The sequence below is a fragment of the Mastigoproctus giganteus genome, chromosome 12 (genome assembly GCF_048544385.1).
Source record: "Mastigoproctus giganteus isolate SK-2022 chromosome 12, ASM4854438v1, whole genome shotgun sequence".
Taxonomy (NCBI): Eukaryota; Metazoa; Arthropoda; class Arachnida; order Uropygi; family Thelyphonidae; genus Mastigoproctus; species Mastigoproctus giganteus.
Window position 1 is genome coordinate 55,516,833 of NC_143586.1, and position 21,650 is coordinate 55,538,482.

The window sequence follows — 21,650 nt, forward strand, 5'->3', positions numbered from 1 at the left end:
GACATCCCTGGCTAATACAAATTTTGAACAGCTCCATAAATCGCATTCCTTGGAAAACTCAGCAAAAGTACATATCTATACTGATGGCTCCAAAACGGATACAGCTGTAGGTGCTGCAGCAGTCTCCTCCAACTTCTCAGTAGCTGTTTCTCTTCCCACTGAATGCAGTATTTATACTGCAGAATTATTCGCAATAAAACTGGCTCTAGATAATATAAACAAGTACCATATCAAGGAATCCTTGATATATTCAGACTCCTTAAGCGCTATCACTGCCATTCAATCTACTTTTTGTCCCTCTCACCCCATTCTTAAAGAGATCCGATCTAAGTTATTTCACAATGAAACAGTCAATCAGAAGGTTACCTTCTGCTGGATCCCTGGTCATGTTGGCATCTCAGGCAATGAACATGCGGATGCTGCTGCAAAGCATCCCGACGCTGGATCTTCCAGACAAATAAAAGTTCCCTACACCGATCACAAATCTGTCATTAAAACAACATGCAGGAAACAATGGTCTCTCCTTTGGAAAACTCAAACCAATAATAAATTACTGCAGATAAAAAAAGAGCCACAACTGTGGACATCTAGTTCCAGGAGAAGCAGGCGACAAGAAGTGATTCTAGCAAGGCTCCGCATCGGCCATTCGCACCCAACTCACCTGTTTTTGCTTATGGGAGAGAATCCTCCTCAGTGTTTCTTCTGTCAGTCGCAGCTCACAATAAAACACATCCTCATAGAATGTCCCCAACTTTCAACAGTCAGAAAATCAAGCTTTAGCTCCCTGTCCAACTTAAAGGAACCATTAACGTTATTTGATATTCTTGGCAATGAAGCAAATTTCGAGGAACTGTTTACTTATTTGAAGCACATAAATCTGTATGATAGACTGTGATCAAAGTGACAAACAAATCCTGAATAGGCACAATATGGCCCAAGAGGCCCTTGTGCCAAAAAAAAAAAAAAACCCCAATACAATGCAATTGGTGCATACAGGACATCTCCAACTCAGAGTCTATACATTGAAGCTAATGAGCCCCCTTTGCATCTTCGTAGAAAAATGTTACTACTTAAATATGCAGCCAAAATACAGACTTGCCCTTTGCATCCTATTCAGCCATACCTTTTTAATCAACCACTAGTTAATCTCTATAGAAATAAACCAAGTAAAATCCAACCGGCTGGCCTACGGCTCCTTGAAATATCGCAGAACTGGAATGTTCCTCTCCACAATAGGCAACAGATAAAGAATTACTCTCATCCACCATGGACCACCTTTCCTCAACTGACCTCTGATACCTATTTCCTTCAATGGGGAAAGAATTGCCTACCGGCAGTGACTGTGCAACAACTCCATGCTAGCCATCTTCAAACCCATGCCGACTTCTTACCGATATATACGGATGGTTCCAAATCTCTGTCAACTGTTGGAGCAGCAGCAGTGTTTCCCTCTGCTATCATATCAGCTTCTCTTCCACCTGAGTATAGCAACTTTTCAGCAGAACTGTATGCAATACAGTTAGCTCTACAAAATTTGAATTTACATCCATCTGCAAAATATATAGTTTATACTGACTCTCTCAGCTCAATCAAAGCAATGCAGAATACATCTCAAAAGAATCACCATATTGTAATGAAAATCAGGAGTTTATTATTGCAGATTTATGATCGTCAACAACTAGTGAAGTTTTGCTGGATTCCAGCACATTCAGGCATAAAAGGGAATGAAGTGGCTGATATATCTGCCAAAAGTCCAAATTCAGACCTAACTTCTGTCCCTATTCCAGCGCCCGATTATAATACCTTAATTCAAGCAGCATGCCATGCACAGTGGACAGAATTATGGCATAACCAAACGAATAACAAACTTTTCCAGCTGAAACAAAACCCAAAGTTCTGGCATTCGAGCAATCAGACAGTGCGGCGGGAAGAAGTGGTACTCACACGAATGAGAATAGGACACACCCATCTGACTCACCTCCACCTACTAATGGGCGATGATCCTCCTCAATGTCCACACTGCTTAGAACATCTAACAGTCAAACACATTCTGATTGACTGTCCGCAGTATCAACAACATCGAGATGCAATACTTCAAAATATGGATAATCATTCAGAAACATTGACATTACATCATGTCATTGGAGAGGATGCAAATGTTAACAAACTTCTCTGCTTTTTAAAACAAATCGGAGTGTATCATCTTTTATAAATCGGCTACAGAACTGAAACTAATTTAAACTGGGTTATTTTTTAATATTCCTAAGAACAGGCGCACTATAGCCATAGCAGCTAATGCGCCAATAAACACCCATACCACACACACACACAGTTCTGTACCGAGATCCAGAGAGGTAAGTATTATTTTGTATTTTACTCTATATTATTTTAATTGTGTTATTATTGAGAAACAAAATTTAGTTTACAGAGAACTAGATTCTGGAAGCTTGACTGCATATTTGGGATTGGCCGGTTTCGGTAAAGGAGGACTGATTCAAGTCTATTATATATAATTACTTTTTGATTTACGGAATCTTGCTGAACAGGAAAATGAGGGCTCGTGTGGATATTCTCTTGGAAAGTTAGATACTGCGCGAAAGTTTTCAATTAGAAAAGCGGTAAATTCAACAAATGAATTTGGCAGAACCGAAAAGAGTAGAAGAGATTCTAGAACATTCTTTAACATTCTAGAAAAAGAATGTTCTAGAATCTGATCGAGCTTCAAAATGTATTACGGATGCAATGTATAAAAGGAAGAAAGAATAAGAAACGAAAAGCACTTTACAGGGAAATTCGGAAAGGGGATCCTGGTGATTGAGGGGCCCAGCTTCAATACACCACTTTGGCCCCTGCTTCGACAAGACGGCAGGTCCTGGAAGGCCCGGGTAGAATCAATCGGCTAATAGGCTCGCCTGCGAGGGTCAACCGTGTCAATGCCATGCCCCTACCCTCATGGTCCGAGGGACAGGATTCAGGCTGGCGGCGGTGCGGGTATGGTGTCTGGGTAGCCCTGGCGTTCCACTCCCGAGCGCATTTATTGCATGCCGGGTAGTGGGCGTCCCTTTGGGCTCCGTGGTGGGTGGGTGGGTGGGGAGCCCGGGCACTGAACAATTTAAAAAACTCCATGAATCCTGATAAACTTGCTTCTTCAGGGGCCCCAACCCGGTCCCTATCTAAAACTATACAAAACGATACTGATAGCATTATTGCTACAAAGAGGCAGCGAACAGAAGTATCATCAGGGCCTGTTCCAAAATTTTTAATTATTCATTCCACCACTGAAAAACCGATTGGCAAAATGTCGCCCTTCTTCATACAGAAAGGGTTAGATGGGTTAGCAGGGTCACCCAAATCAGTTAAGAGGCCCCGTTCTGGAGACCTCTTAATTGAAACCAAAACTGACAGGCAGTCTGAGCAGCAGATACTCCGTGCAATATCAATAGGAGTACCCATAACAGTGACACCGGCCCCGGGTGCCAAGCGTTAAAGTGATCAAGCGATTCTCAGTGATTTCTAGAGCGTTTTTCTCGAAGCTGCAGTTTTGTTCAGTTAAAAAAGTTTTCTTACGTTTTCATTAAATACTAGTAAACTTAGACTTACGATCTGTAAGTAAGTTTCAGAAAGGCAAATCACCTTTCTTTTTTTCATTTAAACTAATATACTAACTTTTATACCGCTTGGTCACTCTAGCGGCACTGCTCCTGCCTCCCCGTGGCGGGGCCGGTAACCTGGGAGAAGAAATCCACTCTCCCGGGGCTGAAAGGAGCAAAGATGGATAACAATACGTTCCCACCTTTAGAGCCTCCGAGCTCAAAACTAGCGACAAAACACACCGATGATGACTTCTCCCAACCCAAGAGGTTGAAAACAAATCCTCAAGAGGAGATACCAGCATTTCTCATACTGCACTCTACATCAGACCAGCCTTTGAGTAAATTGTCCCCATTCCTTGTGCAAAAATGCTTAGAGGCTGTCGCAGGTTCACCAAAATCAGTAAGGCGACTCCAGTCTGGGGATCTTCTGGTAGAGACCATGAAATCCCAGCATTCTGCAAAGCTATTAAATCTGACAACTTTCGGCGGACATCCCATAAAAGTCACTCCCCATGCCACCTTAAATTCCTCCAAGGGAGTAATTGCAGAATGGGACTTATTAACCGTATCAGAGGAGGAAATAGTCAAAGAGCTACGAGAACAAAAAGTCATCCAAGCCAGGAGAATCATGACTCGTAAAGATGGTACTCTCATTCCAACAAGGAGCATAATCCTCACTTTTAGCTCTCCCATCTTACCAACATCTGTCAAAGCAGGCTATCTCCATTGCCGTGTCCGACCCTACATCCCAAACCCAATCAGGTGCTATAAGTGCCAAAAATATGGACACTCTCAGACTGCATGTAGAGGTGAGGCAATATGTCCTAACTGTGGATCGAAAGACCACAACCAATCCGATTGCAATGCTACCACTCCTAATTGCCCAAATTGTAAAGGGAATCACCCAGCTTTCTCCAAAATATGCGAACTATGGAAGCAAGGGAAAAAAATACAGAAATATAAAGTGGAAAACAAAGTCACTTATTCAGAGGCGAGAAGAGAAATAATCAAAATGGAGCCAAAGCGTACGTATGCCACAGCTGCCAAACAGGTGCAATCAGTAAGTATCCAAACGGACGTTACAGTTCCTCCTAATACATCTATCGCGAATTGGGCACGATCCATACTCACTTCTCCCAAAGAGTGTCCTTCACAACAAACAACTGAACAAGCCAGCAATACTCCAATCTCCATTCCAGCCGATGCGTCAACAATGAAACCAAAAGCTACAGAAACCCCAATAGTGCATCCACGGATTTCAACGGAAATGGATATTGATCAGGAGAAAAATTCAGATGATGGAATTTTAGAACTCCATGCAACTGATGAGATAGACACAACACGTCCTTTCTTTCCTAAGAAAGACAAAGGAAAAATAGAGAGGTATAAACAAGCTACAACCAAAAAACTGTCAGAAGCAAAAACAACTAACAAGAACGCATAATGGAAAGAATTCTTCAGTGGAATTGTAGAGGCTTTCGTAATGTAAAAGATGACTTGCATGATCTCGTAAACCGCTATGAACCAGCATGTATATCATTACAAGAAACCTATTTAAATCCACAAGTGTGTCCTACCATTAAAAATTATACCATGTTCAGAAGAGATAGGAGTATCGACTCGCCAGCTCGTGGAGGCGTGGCAGTTCTTGTTAGAAATAATATTCCATCTAAACCTGTTGCTCTTCAGACTCCTTTTGAGGTAGTGGCAATGCGCGCAGAAATTGGCATGACTATTACAATAGCATCTATATATCTTCCCCCAAATTCCTCAATCTCCTCAGAAAATCTAGAAAATCTAATAGACCAGCTACCACCTCCTTTCTATTTACTCGGAGACTTCAATGCTCATCACTCGCTGTGGGGATCTCCAACAATCGACAAAAGAGGTAAACAAATAGAAAATCTTCTCGATGTGTGCCAACTTACCCTTTTGAATACTGGAGAGCCTACCTATATACATTTTTCAACAGGATCCATGAGTGCTATAGACCTTTCAATCTGCTCTCCCTCCATATGTACTAATACGGAGTGGTCTGTTCTTGAAAATCCACTAAATAGTGATCATCTACCAATTCTCTGCAAGCTGCAAACACGGGTAAACCCCCCTTTGCCGGGTCGCACCAAATGGAAATTTCGTAGGGCACACTGGAATGAATATGCTTCAAATGTTCAGTTAGATGATGAAATAATTCAACTTCAACCCATAGATTATGTCACACAACATATAACGAATCAAATATTACAAGCCGCCAACTCTACAATACCAAAGTCCTTGCCTGGGAAACGCAAACACAATAATTACTGGTGGAATCCGGATTGTACATACGCTAAACAGGAAAAAAATAGGGCTTGGAATTTGTTCCGCAAATTCCCCACAACCAGTAACCTAATTAGTTTTAAAAAAATGAAAGCTAAGTTCCGCCAAATAAGAAGGAAGGCAAAAAGAGAAGCATGGCTTAGCTTTTCCTCTAGTATAAACAAGGACACAGATATCAGACTCATCTGGAAGAAAATACAAACAATTGATGGCAAATATATCCAGTCCCCAGCCTCAATATTAAACTGGAAAGGAAAGGAGTTGTCCTCACCGGCAGAAATTGCAAATGCCTTAGCCGAATCATTTGCCAGTATATCAAGTGTATCCACCTACAACCCAATCTTTCAGAAAATTAAAAAATCATCAGAGCAGCATAAGATCAATTTCTCCACTAGAGTTTCACACCCGTACAACCAGCCATTTACATTAACAGAACTTTTAGGGGCGCTCAATAAAACTTCCAGTAGTGCTGCTGGTCCAGATGGGATCTACTACATCATGATAAGCCAACTAAACAACAGAACAAAAAGGGCATTGTTAAAATATTACAATCGAATATTTCTAGAAAATATTTACCCAAACTCCTGGCGTCACTCAATTATACTAGCCTTTCCAAAGCCAGGAAAGGATCGCAGCTTTCCACATAATTACAGGCCGATTTCACTGACCAGCTGCTTAGGCAAAGTCTTGGAAAAAATGGTTCACAGGCGGCTAACGTGGTTCCTGGAAACTAACAACTTGCAAAATAATAATCAGTACGGGTTTCGAAAGAACCGGTCCACGTTAGATGTAATGATAAAAGCAGAAGCAAACATACGAAATGCCTTCATAAGGGGACAACATCTGGTCATGATCAATCTTGATATTGAGAAAGCCTTTGATAACACCTGGCGATACGGTGTACTTCAAGATCTTCATTCTTTTGGCTTGAGAGGTCATTTACCCCACTTTATAGAAAACTTCCTATGCCACAGAACATTTCAGGTTAGATACATGAACAATTTATCTAAATCATTTGTACAAGAGGAGGGTGTTCCTCAGGGGTCCATTCTTAGTCCGACGTTATTTTCAATAAGAATTACAAACATGACACAGGATGTACCTAATACAGTAGAATCATATATGTTCGCTGATGACCTCGTTGTTTCTTGTCAATCCCAAACCATGAACACCATTGAAAGACAACTCCAAATTTCCATCGCTAAAATTGAATCATGGGCATTGCGGAATGGCTATTCCCTATCAGAAAAGAAATCTAGCGCAATTCATTTTTGTAAAAAACGCAAACTTCACCCGGATCCCGAAATATTTTTAAAAAACAACCTGATTCCTGTCACTAACAATTTCCGTCTGTTGGGGTTATATTTAGATAACAAACTTAATTTTGCTTCCCATATTGCTTTCCTTCGAACTACATGTCTAAAAAAACTGAACATCCTGAGAGCAGTCTCTGCTAAGTCCTGGGGTGCTGACAGAAGCTCTCTCCTTCATCTGTATAGAGCTTTAATAAGATCACGATTAGATTATGGATCACCTGTCTATGACTCCGCTAGGAAGAGTTCACTATTACGTCTAAACACCATACAGCATAGTGCTCTTAGGACAGCTGTGGGAGCCTTCAGAACATCTCCGGTCCACAGCCTGTATATTGAGGCAAATGAACCCCCTTTGAATCTCAGGAGAAAATCCTTATTGTGTAATTATGCAGCAAAAATTAAAAGCATGCCATTCCACCCTAGCTGGCAGTACCTGTTTGATCCTCAATATGTTGAATTATATCACAGTAAGCCTAATGAAAACCGCCCCGCAGGGATTCGATTGCAAGAACTCACGATCAGTTGGGATCTTAAATTTCACAACATATTCCAAGACCTTGCTACTCCTGAAACTCCCTGGACTGAATTCTCACCTCTCTGCGACAATTCCTTTTCCAGATGGGGAAAATCCTCTGTGGCAAATATAAACTATCAACAGCTCCATAAAACTCATTTGTTGGAAAACTCAGATAAAGTACCTATCTATACTGATGGCTCCAAAACAGATGCAGCCGTTGGTGCTGCAGCAGTTTCTTCTACCTTTTCAGATGCTGTGTCTCTTCCTACGGAATGTACTATCTATACTGCAGAATTATTTGCTATTAAACTAGCTCTAGATAAAATACACAACAGCTGTATAAAGCAATCTATGATATACACAGACTCCTTAAGCGCAATCACTGCCATTCAAACTACCATGCCGCCCTCTCATCCGATTCTTAAAGAGATACGGTCCAAGTTATTTTACTGTAAAAAAGCCAACCAGAAGGTTACCTTCTGCTGGATACCTGGTCATGCAGGCATTCCAGGTAATGAACAAGCGGACGCCGCTGCTAAACACCCTGACTCAAGCACTTCCAGGCAACAAACAGTGCCCTACACCGACTACAAATCCATCATTGAAACATCATGTAGGAAGCAATGGTCTGACCTATGGAAAGCTCAAATAAATAATAAACTGTTGCAGATAAAAAAAGAGCCAAAATTGTGGACATCTAGTATCAGGAAAAGCAGGCGGCAAGAAGTAATTCTAGCAAGGCTCCGCATCGGACACTCACATCCAACTCATCTGTATTTGCTTATGGGAGAGAACCCTCCTCAGTGTTTGTTCTGCCAGTCACAGTTGACAATATATCATATTCTCATTGAATGTCCCCAACTTTCAACTACCAGAAAATCAACCTTTACCTCCCTGTCCCATTTGAAGGAACCGATAACCTTATTGCAGATTCTTGGCAATGATGCAAATTTGGAGGAACTGTTTACTTATTTGAAACAGATAAATCTCTATAATAGCCTATGATCACAATAACATGAGAAATTTGTGATAAGCAAATATCGAACAGGCACAATATGGCCCAAGAGGCCCTTGTGCCAGAAAACCCAAATACAACAACAACAGTGACACCACATAGAACACTCAATTCATGGAGAGGTGTCATTTCGGAATGGGACCTTCTCAACGTAACCGAGGAGGAAATCTGCTTAGAATTGAAACCACAGGGAGTTATTGCCGTGAAGAGAATTAGTGCGCGTAGGGATGGGAAACTTGTTAAAACCGGGAGCATTATCCTGACTTTTAACTCGCCCAAACCTCCTGATGAGATTAAAGCTGGCTACATCAATTGTATAGTACGTCCATATGTTCCAAATCGTTTACGGTGTTTTAAATGCCAGAAATATGGACATTCTCAAATGGCCTGCCGTGGAGTCCTTGAATGCGCTCGATGTGGTGCAATGGACCACGAAACAACAGCATGTTCAGCCGCAAAACTCACCTGCATTAATTGTGAGGGAGAACATCCAGCCTACTAACGAGCATGCCAGAGGTGGAAAGAAGAAAAAGAAATTCAACGGCTGAAGGCAGAGCTAAAGATATCGTACCAGGAGGCAAGGAGCGCGGTTAAACCTCCCAACATCAAAAAACCTACCTACGCCCAGAAGGTAGCAGGGAGTTCCATTGGATCTCAGACGGACATGTCAATCCCTCCAAAAGAATTATTTACTCCCAGCGCACGTTACCTTTTAAGCTCCCAAAAACCTGCACAGAAAGACCAATCAGCTGCCACTCCTATATCGGTACCTCCTAATGCTCCACAAGTAACAAAAGCAATTGGGAAAGAAAAGAATAAAAAAGTGAAGTACTCCCCTAGTACCCAAGAAAACATGGATGTCGAGCAGAAGGAGATACAAGAAGACTCAGTTTTGGAGCTCTTTGCTGAGGAGGAAATGGACACTGGACAGCGTCCATACTTCCCCAGGAAGGAGAAAGCCAGAACTGGCTTTCTACATGCGTGTGAGATATACTAATATAGTATATCTCACACGCAATGTCTCCGCGGTAGCACAGTGGTATCGTCACCGTCCTCCCCACACCGGGTGGAAAAGGCCTCGGTTCGAATCCCGTCGATGACGCGAGGAACTTTAATGGGCTTTTTTCCCTCCGTGGCTGAGTTAGTCGGTCTCAGGCGTAGATAGCAAAGTTTTTCTCCCCAGTACCTGGGGTTTTTTCGTCCAGCAAAACAGGCAAATCGACCATAGAACATACGCAATTTACAGACACAAATACGGGTTAATGTATTCAATTACGGGCAACCCTAAAAGTAATAATATCTCACACGCAATTTACAGACGGTATACAAGGAGAAATATGGCCTTAGTCACTGATGCTCCTGAAACCCTATGACAACAAACAGGACACAATGCAAAACAGAGAATATTATTGAGAGATAGAAAGAGGCAAACAGAGGGAGACTCTGACATAGTGGACAGTGTTTTTGTCAAGCGGTTCCTGTGGTTCCCCACAAATCCGCGTTGAGTACTCTGAAGTATGCACAACATTACAAGACCAGTCAGTGTGGCATATGTGTGTGTGTAGTGTGTTCTTTGGCTGGCCTCTTAGTTACAGGGAGGCTCGATCACCATGGAAGGAGTCTTTCAGCATGCGTCCACCGCCACGAAGAGTGGGGACAGGAAGGTAGAAGGAGAGAGGCCAAGTTAGAGGAACTGAGCGAAATGGACAGGAAAGATAAGAACATAAAACGTTTACATGCGGTGTGGGCCGAAGGAAGGAGGAGGAGGCGCAATAGACACGCAATCGGGTGTAGCACAGTTGATAGGATCACCGTCTTCCCCACGGCCCCGGGTGCAAAGAGTTATAGTGATCAAGCAATTCTCTTAGTGATTTCTAGAGATTTTATCTCAAAGCTGCAGTTTTCTTCATTTGTAAGTTTTCTTAGTTTTCAATTAATTAGTAGTATCCTCAAGAGGAGATAACCAGCTCCTCATTCTGCACTCTTTCAGACCAACCTCTGTGTAAACTATGCCCATTCCTTGTACGGAAATGCATTGAGTCTGTTGCAGTTTCAACAAAATCAGTAAGCCAGACTTCAGTCTGGGACTCTTCTGGTAAAGAAAATGAAATCCTGGCATTCAGCAAAGTTATGTTTTGGAGACAACCAATAAAAGTTACTCCCCATGACACCGTAAACTGCTCAAAAGGAGTAATCGCAAAACGAGACTTATTAACTGTATCAGAGGAGGAAAAAGTCATCCAAGCAAGGAGAATCCTGACTCGGAAAGATGGTATTCTTGTTCCGACAAGTAGCATAATCCTCAATTTTAACTCTTCCATCCTACCAATCTGTCAAAGCAGGCTATCTCCATTGCTGTGTCCGTCCTTATAACTTGAACTCAATCAGGTGTTACAAGTTGCAAAAATATGGACACTCGCAAACTGCACGTCAAAGTGGGGAAATATATCCTAATTGTGGATCAAAGGAGCACAATAAATCTGAGTGCAATGCTAGCACTCCTCCTTACCCAAATTGTAAGGGAAATCACCCGGCATTTTCCAAAATATGTGAACTATGGAAGCAACGAAAAAAACATGATCAGAAATATAAAGTGGAGAAATATCTCCAAATTATCAGAAATATATCTCATTTTCCAAAATCGCATTTTTATATTGAAGGGGCAGCGTATAATCAAGTGTAGTTAGAGGTACGCAATAGTGATTAAAAGAAACAAATGTTTCACCCATCAGGTTCAGTAATTACCAGACAGACCTTAGGAGAGGACAAACTGTGCTTCTATTGAGAGGTTTCATGGCATAGATACACGATTACCATCAAATGGATTAATTTTTGCGTTATATAAATGCTTCATGCAGGTTCTAAACATCACGAAGTCTGACTCGAAGTCAAACTTCTTGATGTTTAGAACCTGCATGAAGAAACACCATTAACAGATGACGAAAAAAATTTGGGCTGCCTGCTGTCCATTTACTCAATAAGCCTCTCACGCCACATCATCGTCGTCAGCATTTGTAGTGGTTCCAGAAACAAGCTAGCTGAGTGTCGTAATGAATGCCAGTGTAGAGTCCAGCGTTGGTATCGATTCGTCATGCGTTATGGAACCATATACGACTACAATGGGAAATTGGATACTTACCACAAATCAAGTGGTAGGCACGTATTTACATACTGATCAACTTCAGATTTGTTTTTGATTCATTGTTAGATTGTAACAACTTAACTCTTGCAGAATATTAAAGGAAATCAATTCAAATCTCTTTAAAATATCATTCAAAACCATCGTACCTCTATTCTGATGTGCTTTCCGTTTGTTCAACAACAGAGCGCTCTGCAACAATAGAAAATAACAATTATCACTCATTTTCCAAGAAACGGAAGTTGTTCATTTTGTTCAACTATTGAATTATAACTCAATGGTTGTAACTGTTTCTGAAAGGTAACAATGAAAGTAAGTGGGTATATATACGATATGCAAGACTTTGCTACTCATTCACTTCTTTGGGAAGACTCGAGGTTGATTAGCTTTGAGACTGGTGGCTGGACTCTTAAGTGATTACTCATCTAGATGATTGAAGCATTATCAGCAGGGTGGATTGGTGTCTTTCATGGAATCCATACAAAGATTGCAGCGTCTACTATCTTGTTTCGACTCAAGGTTGATTAGCTTTGAGACTGGTGGCTAGACTCTTAGTGGTTACTCCTCTAGATGATCGAAGCATTACCAGCAAGGTGGATCGGTGTCCTACATGGAACCAATATAAAAATTGCAACGTCTTCTATCTTGTTTCAAGTAAGTGGTCATTTTGTTGGGTAATATACTAGTAAGTTAGATTACTTACAAATAATGTTCAAGAGTAGTATCTGTGAGTACCGTAGTCTGACTACGTGCAGATTTATTCGAAAGATCTCGTATCCAAATGAAGGTAAGAAAAAATATACAGGGAACAAAACCTAATCAACATATTATTGAATATAATTAAAAAAATGTTCAGAACATTATATTTTGAACAGAACATTTATCTATTAAGCAATGCTTTGCAATATCTATGTAATCTTCTTTTGTGAACACAGAACTATTGCATTAACAAATGGTGTATATCATCTGATGCAGTTGAATTTTTAAAACGATTGGAGTTAAATCAGCTCCGTTACTAGAAGGGTGATAGCCAAGAGAGAAAAGAATATAACACCGAAGTACTCTAAAATTGGTTGAAAGTCGCTACTCAGTACCCATCTTTGAAAAATCAAAAATGGGTTCGGAAGACTTCTTACCAGGTCCTATTGAAATGTTTACCTGCGTTTACTCAAGTTAACATTGAGTGTCTAGACATTAGAAACTCAATGGCATTTGAATATCATTCTTGGAAAACGTCAATGAATTCTTTAAGAGAAACAAAAGTTAAGGTACTCGTTTAAAACTATTCATATATGAATATTAATCCCCCTCTAGGTGGAGTGGGTAAAGGAGGTGGGCTAATTACATTAACATTCTGGTACGGAGTAGGGACAAGAATGTGGCAGATATTTGACCTTCAGGATGGGGGTCGGAAACGGTACACGGTCATTGCGAGTCTTTTTCCGTTATGGCAGTTCCGTCAATAGATCCAATCAAGTAAGTTGTTGAAAAAATATTTTTGAGTTTCTTCGCAGGTTACGTCATTAGGTTGCCGCTAAGGCGTGATAATTAACCATTGCAGTTGAGATTTGGTGGGTGGATAGATGGATCGAAGTGCATGTATGTGTGCGTGTGTTTTTCGCCCACCTCTTGGCATGGATGTTTAGGGAAAGCCACCTTCCGTTGCTTCCTGGTAACAAAGTTTTCCGAATCCATTAAGTTGACTTCTCACAGTTTCTTGAATGTTCTGTTGTAGACGGCGGTTCCCGAACGTTAATTCAATCGTATCGTAACACGACGCTGCTTTTGAACTAACGTTCAGGAACCGCCCTAATTAATAATAGCTTTATTAAATACTATTAATATTTAGTGGTGACATTAATTTAATAGTATTTAATTAAATGATATTAATTTAATAAAAGAACAGAGCTCAAAGTTGCCATTGGTCTTTCCTCAATTCTTTCCGACCTTGGGAACGTCAGCCTACGCGAAGGTTACAAGTATTAACTGTTATTTGGTTGTTGGACACTAGACTGGAACTAGAAGGATTATAATTCCATGGAAACATCTAGAAAAGAGTCATGTTTTTAAGAGATAAGGAATCAGATTATCCAACTTCCCTCTTTTGGTTAAGCGAGAAGCACGTGTTCGGAATGATTTAGAACTATACTTGCATTATACTTAGAAGAACAGTACTCTTGGAATTATATAAAAAGTCAAGAGTCAGAAAGAGAACACCTGTGATACGACAGAGCGTAGTGGGAGTTTGAAAGATTAGGACTTCAATTGATTAGGGCAACATCCCAGAATAAATCAATGGACTGATAATAGCTTAGAAGAAATCGAAAGAAAAAGGCTTGTTTTTGGGATAAAAAGGATGTGCATATGAAAAGAAGTACTTTCCCAGCTGGAAGAGTGATGACATTGCGTTATATATGCATGAAATATATTTATAGGATGGATATTCAAAAAGTATTCACAGCAGGATTTCTCGAACTGGAGATGGTTCTATCATCGGAGAAACTGAGGACATGTTTACCACAAGTGACAAACGTGAAAGAAAGATTAAGCCTGGTGTGGTGTCTTTGGATTAGGAATCTCGTTTAAAATCAGATATACCCGTACAGTGTTGTGAAAGTTGAAACAACCCTCGTAACCTTTATATACGAACTACGTTTTTAAATGTCTCATTAGTCAATACGTTTACTTGATGTTCAAGGACATTATTTCCTGATGGAGTCGTGGTAAAAAAGGGAATCGACTCGTGTTTGTCGGATATTTGACCATGTGGATGGTGGAGGAAACCACACCCGTCATTTCGAGTATCTACCCATCTGTATAAGAAAAATCATTTCTATATTTTGTGTTGTTTGACAAACTAGCTTTAGGATGTGTTCATTTATTGATTTATTACTCATTTATTACTCTGCCTATTTCGTGTCTTTCTGATCTTCATGTGTAAGTGACAGTCTCTATGTGAATGCTTACTAGTGTCTTCCTTTTTGCCCTCTCTCTCTGTTATTTTCGCATCCTGTCTATTTATCACCCTTTTTCTGCTTATTTTGATCTGTCCATGTTTGCAGTTTGTGGATGGATGAAAGCACCCGTTCGGTAATGGCCCGAGTGCTAATTTATCATAATGAGGACAACAGAAACTGTCTAGTAAGAGGCACATGTACGAACAAACAGTAAGTTGGTTCGTATATGTTAGGACTGGTTTCAAATTACTCCTAACTGCGAAATTAGCCGCAGTCCTATTCCCATGGAAACAGTTATAGAAGAGGAATTGAGCAGAAACTGATCGTGACTGTTAGAATTTTGATCGAAATACATTTTTGATCGAAGCCCAGGGTGAAAGAAGATAGATTTTTTTGTGCAAAGGAAATTTGTAATGTGGTTGCGCCGAATTGTAAAAATGTCCGAACACGCTGAATCCCGAAGTAATTTATATATACCGGTTCATATAGTGTGCACGTTTTAGTTCACTAGTTCGTTCATTGTATCCTACAGTTTTTTTAGGATATACTTTTAGGGATGAAAGATTAAACATAGCAAATTTAAACTGAACGATACAGAATTTACAAATCAGTTAAACGGATTGTGGCCAATAGTTTAATAGTGATTCGGGAAAGAAGGATGGGACTTACCCCTTTCCGGTACCGCGCTACTTGAGTGCTGAAAATATTTGACCATGAGTTAGCGGAGGAATTTGAACACTGTCAGAATATGGCAGATAATGGTCAGAGGGATCAAATTTCGTCATACGTAAAGTGAACTCAAAATGGCAGCTAGATAGAAGAATATTAGATGAATATTGTGAAAAGAACAGGTGGCTAAAACGTAGACACGCTTCGATGATAAAACAAGCACCTTCAATTAATGTACACAACTGTTAAAAGAATGCCACAGTATCTACACATAGGACGATCATCGAAATGGAGCAGATAGGAATGCCTCTGATGACAATATCTTATGCTTAGCCGAGCAAGGACTACTTCACGGAGCAACTTCCAATGCATAATTACAGCCTTGGTTTGATATTACTTTCTCGGTGGAGTGTCGATGCACAGGTTCTAGCCGTAGTGAAAGCGTTTGTCATGAATTAGATGCCTGAAGTCTGTATATGGTATTAAAAAGTGACACTGAGGTGTTGCAGAGTTGGCTAAAGCATCAACGAAATTAATTCCTGTGATTACCGATGCACGGATACGCCAAAGTGGGGTTGCTGGCCCCTACAAAAGAGACTTTCACGTAGTGGCTTCCTTCTCCTAAACACTTCAGGAAAGTAGCAGTCTTACATAATCGAGTCCACCATCTTCACTTGTCTGATATTTCGCATCCTTAATACCTGATAGAGTCCCTTTAACAATATCACATCTGTCATGTGATGTTGAATGACTGGTTTATCAGTATTACAATGTAATGTACAATGTTACAATGTAACGTAAAACTGGTGGAGTGGTGGGTAGGGTAAAGGCGGGTGGGAAGGAATATGTATGTGTGATCTGTAACATGAGCAGGACGGTCCCATTGAGTGTTGGATATTTGACCGTGAGGTTGGTGGAGGAAACGGTACAATATCCATCATTCTAGGTGTCCATCCGTACATGGATGGTTCCGCGCTGAGGTCTAAATCATTGTTAGCACATTAACGGTGGTAATCGTAATATTCTCAAATGTCTGCTTATGAATTATGTATCCATCACTTACGTATTACTTAGAAACAATACGATTCTTTAGATTGTGTGGGATGTCTTTGTGTTGTAATTTGCAATAGTTTTCTAGAGTATTCAATGAGGCCCGGTGGTGTGGTTGGTAAGGGAAATGCGGGTGGGGAAAACAGTGTATATATTATTCACCATCAACCCCTCTGTGGTGTGTCAGGGTAAAGGAGGGTGTGAAGGTGTGCATATACACATAATTAGAGTTAGTTCTGGAATCTGGTACGGAGCGGGGGCATGAGTGTGGCAGATATTTGACCGTGAGGATGGCGGAGGAAGCGGTACACTGTCTGTCATTACGAGTGTCCCTCCGTAAGGGTAGTTCTGTACCGAGATCCAGAGAGGTAAGTATTGTTTTGTATTTTACTTTATATTATGTTTATTGTGTTATTATTGAGAAACAATTTAGATTACAGAAAACTAGTTTCTGGAAGCTTGACTGCTTCTGGTTTTTCGTCCGGTTTAGGGTAAAGGAAGACGGATTCAAGTCTATTACACATAATCACTTTTTGATTTATGGAATTTTGCTGAACAGGAAAATGAGTGCTCATGTTGATATTCTCTTGCAAAGTTACATACAGTGCGAAACTTTTGAATTGGAAAAGTAATGAATTGAACAAATGAATTTGACAGAATTGAAAAGAGGAGACAGAGACGTCAGAAAAACGATGTTCTAGAATCTGATCGAACTTCAAATGAACTACGGATGCAATGTACAAAAGGAAGAAACAAAAAACACTTTACAATTGGCCCGAATTCACTGGGAAGAAAGCTGATGTTCTGAAAGACGTTTTTGTGAGGAATGTCAAGAAAGTGATGAAAGTTCAAGAACTGTTTATTATTATTTTTATTTCTATTTATTCAGTGAATTCAGGCATCACCTTTTTTGTTTCTCTCTCTCTTAGGCCGTATGCCATTTCCCTTTCTGTCTGTTTCACTATTTTTCTATTGCCAGCATCCATTCTCTTAGATCCTTTTTTTTTGTTTGTTCTCACCTTTGTCCGTTGTCTTTCTGAGTTGTGTATGTAGCTGTCTGTCTCATTTTCTCTCTCTCTCTCTCTCTCTCTCTCTCTCTCTCTCTCTCTCTCTCTCTCTCTCTCAATGTTTCTTAGTCTCTCTCTCTCTCTCAATGTTTCTTAGTGTCTCTCTCATATATATATATATATATATATATATATATTCCTATTGCTATTTGTACGGCCTCCGTAGCCGACTGGTCAGGAGCGGGAGTGGAATACCACACGCTCTTGAGTAGCTCGGGGTTCTAGCCGATAAGTGATATATACAGTCGATCTCTCAACCCGCACTGGACCAGCGTGGCAGATTACGGTCCATTTCCCTCGGGCTCAATTGTTGAGGAGGCTTTCATCCTGCAGTGGGTTGATAATGACTGCAGTTTCTATTATATCTCTTTCTCTCTTCTTTCCGTCTGTCCGAGTTAGGAGTTTGAGGGTGCCTGGATGAAAAGGCCCTTTCAGTCAACAGTGAACAAATTTAGTCTATTCATTTCAATCTATAAATCCATCCAATCGAACGATATATTATTTAATCAGAAATGATGTAACCAATGTAATATCGTTCTTACGTATTGGCCCAGTTAGAGTTCATTAATGATATTGAGAAATGGAAATAATTTCGGCTGACGTGAGGAGACAAATGTGAGATTCCTTTACAATTTTGAGCGAGAAATAGTAGGTGAAATATATGATGTGTGCAAGCAGTTTTAATGTTGGAGAGAAATTATACTTATTAATATAAATAAATATTCATTTTTGTATAGATAAATATTCTATGATCAGCAATTTATTGACGTTGAAGGATATTTAAGGACGAGACTGAGGTTTGACAAGATTCCGGTGGGATGGTTTGTGGCAGATATTTGGGAGGAACTGTTCCTTTCAATATTAACCACACACCCGGTGGAGTGGTGGTTAGGGTAATGGCGGGTGGGAAGGAGTGTTTATGCATTAAGTTTCTGGAATCTGTTGCGAAGCGGGGACATGAGTGTGGCAGATATTTGACCGTGAGGAGGGCGGAGGAAACGGTACACTGTTTGTCTTTCCGAGTGTTTCTCCATAAGGGTAGTTTCGTACATAGATCCAGGTCGGTTAAGTTGTTAAAAAAATATTTTTGATGTACTTTTATGGTTACGTCGCTGGATTGCCTCTGAGGAGAACAATTTCCGTTACACTTGTGGGTTGTCGGATCGATCGGTTGCATCTGTACGGGTGCGTTTTTCGCCAACATCCTCTTGGCGTTGATCTACTGGGAAACGGTTTTCCGCTGCTTCCTGGAAACGAAGTTTTCAGAACCATCTTCAGTGAACTACTTTCAATTTCAGAACTGTTCTGTTATACAGGGTATTCTTGAAAGTTAGTTCAATTATGGCGTATCCGACGCTACGTTTGAAGTAACGTTCAAGTGCCACCCTACAAAACAATAGAACTATCGAATACTGCTTAGTGAATAAAAACAGCAGAGTTCAAAGTCACCTTTGGACTTTTAAATTAAATTAATCTATGGGAGAGCGTCCTTATTTCCTTAGAAAGGAAGAAAAATTTGTTTAAAGGCAAATATATCCATATAAACAATTGTTTACTATGTTGGAAGAACAATAATGGAGTTGATAAAGAAATGAGGTTCCCGATTCGAAGTTGTCGGCAACCAAACACAGTAAATCTCCAGGGAATTATCAAAAGAAAACACACAGGTTTAGAGCATGTTGTAGTATTTCTAGAAATATCATGCATTATATTCAGAAGAACAGTAACCTTTCAATTATGCTACTGAAAGCCATGAAGCAGAAAAAGTAAATCTGTGACCGAAAGTAGTGGTACTAATTGTACAGTTTCTTCATATATTTTTTACATACATTACACAATTGCTGCATCAAAGAGACTTCTCTTTTTGTTATGCCAAAGGAAAGAATATTTGCGTAACAAAAGGGAAGTCTCTCACTTTCTCAGCTGAAGAATGATGAAGCAATTGTGTTAACGTATGTATGAAAAAGATGGATATTTAGAGCAGGGTGCCTCTATTTGGGTAGAAACTGCAGATCAGTTTACAGAAAGTGGGCAAAAGAGAGAGAAAGGAGCCTGGAATTTTTGGATTTTGAACATCTTATGAAATTTAATGTTATCCTTCAGTGTGATAATTTTGACACATCAACAAGGATGAAGCATAGTGAATACGTTTACTTCCCGTAAAATACCCCTCGACGTGGGCACCTGTACGTGGTGAGGGGACCTCCCAGTGACGCTGCTGGGCTTACATCAATGGAATCCGGCGTGTTTGCCGTGCGCTGCGACCCGTGGAAATTCGGAAAGGGGGATCCTGGTGGTTGAGGGGCCCAGCTTCAATACACCACTTTGGCCCTGCTTCGACAAGACGGGTGGTCCTGGAAGGCCCGGCTAGGATCAATCGGCTAGTAGGCTCGCAGGAGGGTCAACCGTGTCAATGCCACGCCCTTACCCTCATGGTCCGAGGGACAGGATTCAGGCTGGCGGCGGTGCGGGTATGGTGTCTGGGTAGCCCTGGCGTTCCACACCCGAGCGCATTTATTGCATGCCGGGTAGTGGGCGTTCCTTTGGGCTCCGTGGTGGGTGGGGAGCCCGGGCACTGAACCACTTCAAAACTTCATGAATCCTGATAAACATATTTCTTCAGGGGCCCCAATCCGGTCCCAATCTGAAAACATAGATAAAGATACACATAGCATTATTGCTACAAAGAGGCAGCGAACAGAAACATCATCAGGGCCTGTTCCACGATTTCTAATTATACATTCTACCAATGAAACACCGATTGGTAATATGTCACCCTTTTTATTCAAAAAGGTTTAGATGGGTTAGCAGGGTAACCCAAATCAGTTAAGAGGCTCCGTTCTGGAGACCTTTTAATTGAAACTAAAACTGACAGGCAATCTGAGCAGCTACTCCAAGCTACATCAATCGGAGGAGTACCCATAACAGTGACACCACATAGAACACTAAATTCATCGACAGGTGTCATTTCAGAATGGGACCTTCTCGACGTAACCGAGGAGGAAATCTGCTTGGAATTGAAACCACAGGGAGTTATTGCCGTCAAGAGAATTAGTGCGCGTAGGGATGAGAAAATTGTTAAAACCAGGAGCATTATCCTGACTGTTAACTCGCCCAAACCTCCTGATGAGATTAAAGCTGGCTACATCAACTGTCCAGTGCGTCCATACGTTCCAAACCCTTTACGGTGTTTTAAATGCCAGAAATATGGACATTCTCAAATGGCCTACCGTGGAGTCCTTGCATGCGCTCGATGTGGTGCAAAGGATCACGAAACAACAGCATGTTCAGTCACAAAACCCACCTGCATTAACTGTGAGGAGAACACCCAGCCTATTCACGAGCATGCCAGAGGTGGAAAGAAGAAAGAGAAATTCAACGGCTGAAGGCAGAGTTAAACATATCGTACCAGGAGGCATGGAAAGAAACCTCTAAACATCAACAAACCTACCTACGCCCAGAAGGTAGCTGGGAGGTGTTCCATTGGAACTCAGACGGACATGTCCATCCCTCCAAAAGAATCATTTACTCCCATCGCACGTTATCTTTTAAGCTCCCAAAAACCTGCACAGAAGGACCAATCAGCTGCCACTCCTATATCGGTACCCTCTAATGCTCCGCAAGTAACAAAAGCAACTGGAAAAGAAAAGAATAAGAAAGGTGAAGCATCCCTTAATACCCAGAAAAACATGGATGTCGAGCAGAAGGAGGTACAAGAAGACTCAGTTTTCGAGCTCTTTGCTGAGGAGGAAATGGACACTGGACAGCGTCCATACTTCCCCAGGAAGGAGAAAGCCAAAACTGAAAAAGGTAAGCCCTCAGCACCTCGGAAGCCGCCTGATGGACCCACCAAGCCAAAATAATGGCTAAATTCCTACAGTGGAACTGTCGTGGATTCCGGCAAAATACTGATGACATCAAGGCACTCCTGCAAAAGCACAAACCAGCTTGCTTTTGCATATAGGAGACTTTTTTAAAGGCAAATGATGACCCCACTATGCATAACAT